This window comes from Lasioglossum baleicum, unplaced genomic scaffold, assembly GCF_051020765.1.
Source record: "Lasioglossum baleicum unplaced genomic scaffold, iyLasBale1 scaffold0054, whole genome shotgun sequence".
NCBI classification, from domain to species: Eukaryota; Metazoa; Arthropoda; class Insecta; order Hymenoptera; family Halictidae; genus Lasioglossum; species Lasioglossum baleicum.
The window spans coordinates 495,040-500,362 of record NW_027469114.1 but is presented as its reverse complement, the minus strand read 5'-3'; positions in this window follow the sequence as shown (position 1 = coordinate 500,362).

Below are 5,323 nucleotides of genomic sequence, written 5' to 3'. Positions count from 1 at the left end.
ATCGATAAGCCCTAGTGGCAGGAACGGCACGTAAAATCCACGACACATGTTCACCGAGAACCCAATCCGCTATAGTGATGGTCTCGCTCCGTTCAGTACACATCAGTACACATTTTAGAAGACGTGCACATTATTTTCATGAATACATAAGGAGATTGCGATTCAATCCGATTGTGAACGATATCACCTTCTTTGAGGACCGAAGGGCTACGTCAATAGCTTCACCGATACAGCCATTACGAGGGTAAAACCAGGTATTCCAGGAGCAAGACCGCTGTACAGCTTTGGCATAAGACGCCCTATTTCACGGTATATATATTAAAGTGCAGGGTGAAAACGATCATAAAACATTCTTATTGGTATAGAGTCCAACCTTTTATCGAAGGCCTTACCTTCCGAAACAGTAACCAGCTGTATCGAGATTATAACTTCGCGTTCAGTGGAAGCAATCAGTAAACGTTTTTGTGTATGGCACCTTAATATCATTATGAATGAGAAAATCGAACGTGAAGCCCCTCGAGAACGTTACCACCATCTATGTCAGAAGTGCGGCTTAGTCAGTAGCTTCACATACCCTGTGCAACCGATAGTAATAACAGGTACGCCTGGAGTAAATCTACGAGATTCTATAAGCTGATTCAGAAAGCATTGCTGTCCGAGAAGTTAACCCGCCGTAGAGAGAGAATAACTTCGAGTTTATAGGAACACATTGGTATACATTTTAGTGACGGCATATCAAATTCATGCATGAATTGTTATATTGGTGGTCAACACGATCGTGAACGATACCAACCTCTTTGACGGCCGAATTGGTATTTCAATAGCTTCATGTACCCTGTGATCTCGAGAGTCAAACCAGGTATTGCAGGAGTAATTCCGCTGAACAGTATTGGCATTAGACACCTTAGATCACGGTTTAAAAATCAAAGTAGAGCGTGAAACCGTTTAAGTGCTTTACCAGATGGTATAGAGTCATTCTTTTTACAGATTACCTTACCTTCCGATTACATATCTGTCAGCAGGGAGTGCGTTTCTTCGTATTCAGCGAAACTAATTAGTATACATATTAGTGTCGGGATCCATAATTTCGTGTATGACAGAGAGGATCGCGAGGCCAACCATTCCAGATCGTTACCTTCTTCTTAGAGAAACGCACATGTATGACAATAGCTTCACATTTCCTGCGATTCCGAGAGTAATACCTGCCATCGCCAGAGTACAGCTACTGAACAGTATCGGCAATGAATACCTTAATTCACAGCTTGTATATCAAAGTAGAGCGTCAAGCAGTTTCAGAACGATACATACTCGTATAGAATAAAACTTTTTACTGAATGCCTATCTTTCCAAGAATCTATCCCGCTGTATCGAGAGCATGACATAGTGCTCAGAGAAGCAATTTATTATGCATCTTAGTGACGGACACATTAACTTCTCGAAGCAATTAGAAGGTGGAAGGTGAAACCGTTCGAGGTCGTTACCACCATTTTTCAGATACGAATGGATAAGTCAATATCTTCTGCCATTCCTAGATTCCGACAGTCAAGCCAGGTATTCCGGGTGTGAAACTGCTGAACTGTATCGTTAATAGACACATTACTTCACAGATTGAATATTAAAATAGATCGTAACACCGCGTGCGAACCTTATCAACGGCTATACAGTTAAACGGATCACCGAATGCCATACAATTCGAGTAGCTAACCCGCCATATCGAGAGAATAGACACGTGTTTAGGAATATACATTATTAACCATCTTAGTGTCCAGGGACCGTAATTTCATTATGAATATGGCGATCGAGAATCAAACCATTGGAGGAAGTTACTTACGTCTGTGAGAGACGAACGGTTAAGTCAATATCTTCACATATCCCGTAATTCTGAGAATCAACCAGGGGAATCTGAGAGTAAGTTCGCTCATAGTATGGCCAGTAGAGACCTTCATTTGCGGTTTGAATAAAAAAGTAGAGCGTCAAACCGTTTGAAAGCATTGCCAACTGGTATAGAGTCATACGTTTTATTGACGGCCTTACTGTCCGCGAGCCACACAGGCTTCATCGGAAGTACGAGCTCGTGTCATCAAAATGAAATTAGCATTAATAACGGGACACATTTTCTTTGATTTCGAAACTCAGTCCAGGTATTCCAGGAGTTAATCCGCTGAACAGTAATGGCAATAGAAACATCAATTCACGGTTTGAATATTAAAGCAGGCCGTAAATCTGTTGTTGAACGTTACCTATTTGTATATAATCAGAAACAATACCGATAGCCCTACCTTCCGAGAAGCAAACCCTCCGTACAGAAGGTACAACTTCCTGTTCAGAGCATCAAGATAGTAAACTTTTTATTGACGTGGTCCTAAATTTTTTATAAACCAGACGAGCGGGGATCACTCAGTTCGAGAATGTTACCACATTCACCGAGACACGAAAGTATAAGTAAATAGCTTCATACGTCCTGTGTTTGCAAAGAGAACCGAGTTATTTCGCGAGTAAATGCGCTGTACAGTATTGGCAACAGATTCCTTAATTCGCGGATTGGATATTAAAATAAAGTGTCTCACCGTGTGAGAACGATACCAGTTGATATAAAGTCAAACGTTCTTTCCGAAAGCATTGCCGGCCGAGAAGCATACACGCCATATGGAGAGGAGAACGTAGTCTTTAGAGATACACGTTAGTACGCAATTTTGCGACAGCAGTTTAACTTCTTGTATATGTAAGAAGATCGGAAGTTATACCCTCCGACATCGTTACCACCTTCATGGAGAGTCGCATGGTTAAGGCAATAGCTTCACATATCCTGTGACTCCGTGAGTCAAACCTGGAATTCCAGGAATATATCCGCTGAGGAGTATTGGCATTTGGTACGTTATTTCACGGTTTGAATATTGAAGAACAGAGTCAAACTATGTATAACGTAAACAATTTGTATAAAGACAAATTTTTACAGACGGCCATAACTTCTGAGAAGCCTAACCATCTGAATCGAGAGTATAACATTGTGCTGAGTGGAACGAATTAGTGTACGCTTTAGCGACGTGCACCTTAATTTCATGCATGAATTAGAATATCGTGGATCAAGCCGTTCGAGTACGTTGCCACCTTCTGTGAGACACGAACGGCTAAGTGAATATATATATATATATATATATATATATATATATATATATATATACATATATATATATCCTACCATGGAATGCCGAGAGTCAAACCAGGAATAGTAGGAGTACATCCGCTGTACAGCATTGGCAATTGACACTTGTATACTCGGTATGAGCAATAAATTAGGGAGTCAAATCGTGGGTGAACATTACCAATTGTTATAAAGTCATTCTTCTTACAGAATGAGTAACATTACTAGAACGTATCCCGCTGCATCGAGAGTATAATACCGGGTTCTGATGAACAAGCTAATATATATTTTAGTGACGAGCACCAGAATTTCATGCATAGATTAGAATGTCGAGGGGCAAGCCGTTCGAGGACGTTGCCGCAATCTATGAAGTTCGAACGGCTAAATCAACAGCTACACCTAACCCGTGATTCCGAGTGTTAAACTACGTATTCCTGGAGGAAATATGCTGTATATAATTGGCAATAGGCACCTCAACTCACGGTTTGAATATTAGCGGAGGCCGTCACGCCGATGTAGAACTTTACATATTCGTGTAGGGTCAAACAAGTTACAGAATGCCGCGCCCTGGGAAAAACTGACCCACTGTATCCAAAGTACATCACAGTGTTCAGAGAAACAAATTAGTATACATTTTTGTGACGGGCACCTTAATTTAAAGCATGAAATATAAAGGTGAAGGTCAATCCGTTCGATAATGTTTCACCTCTTTTGAGGATCGATCGGCTAAGTCTATACCGACACCAATGCTGTGATAGCGAAAGTCAAACCAGGTATGCCGGGTGTAAATCGACAGCACAGTTTTGGCCCTAGACACGTTAATTCACCGATTGAATATTAAAGTCGAGAGTCAAACCGACTGCGAACGTTACCAATAAGTATGAAGGCATTATTTTACCGAATACCTTACATTTCGAGAACCTAGCCCGCTGTGCCGAGAGAATGACTTCCTGTTCACAGAAGTAAATAAGTATACCTTTTACTGACGGGCATCTTAATTTGCTGTATGAATTAGAAGATCAAGGGTCCAACCGTCCGAGAACGATGCCACAATCTTTGAGATTCGAACGGCTGTGTCTATAGCTTCAACTCTCCTGTGATTTCAAGAATTAAACAAGGCATTCCGGTAGTCAATACGCTTTTCACTATTGGCATTCGACACCTTAGTTCACGGTTTGATTACTATAATAGAGTGTCACAACATTTGAGAACGTTACCTATTCATCTAAAGCCAAACAGTTTACCGAAGACTTTACCGTCCTGGAAAATGATCCCAACTGTATCGAGAGTATGATTTCGGGCTCAGAGATTCAAATTGGTATATATTTTAGTGAGGGGCACGTTAATTTCATATATGAATATGAAAATGCTGTGTCATCCCGTTGGAGACCGTTTCGACCCATCTTATGTGTGGCACGGATCAGTCAGAAGCTTCACCTATCCCGATTCTCCGATAGTCAAGCCAGGTATTCCGGGAGTCAATCCGCTGTATCGACAGTACAACTTCTTGTATAGAGAAGAAAATTAGTCTATATTTTAATGACCGGCTCCTTTATTTCATGTACCAATTAAAGGATCGTGGGTCAAACCGATTGGGCACGTTACCTCATTCTTTGAGAGACGAACGGCTAAGTCAATAGCAACACTTATCCTACGATTCCGAGTGACAAACCAGGTATTTAGTGAGTAAATGCGCTGAACAGTCTTGGCATTAGTCGCCTTACTTCTCGGTGTGAATATGAAAGAAGTGCGTCAATCCGTCTGAGAGCGTTTCCAATTGGTATGAAGTCAAACGATTTACTGAAAACCTTACGGTCCGAATGCCTCAAGAGACGAATCGGGAGTATAACCTGGTATTCAGAGGTAGAAATTAGTATACATTTTATTGACGGGCACATTAATTTCACGAATGAATGAAATGGTCGCGAGGCAAACACTTCCAGAAACTTACCACCTTCTCTAAGATACGCACAGCCTTGTCAATAGCATGACGTACCCTGTGATTCCGAAATTCAAGCCAGATATCGATGTGGTATATGCGCTAATCATTATTGGGAAAAGACACCTCAATTCAATGTATGAATGTTAAAGTACAGAGTCGAACCGTTATAGCACGTTACCTACAGGTATAGAGTCAAACACTTTACCGATGGCCTTACCTCCGAAAAACAGACCCTCTGT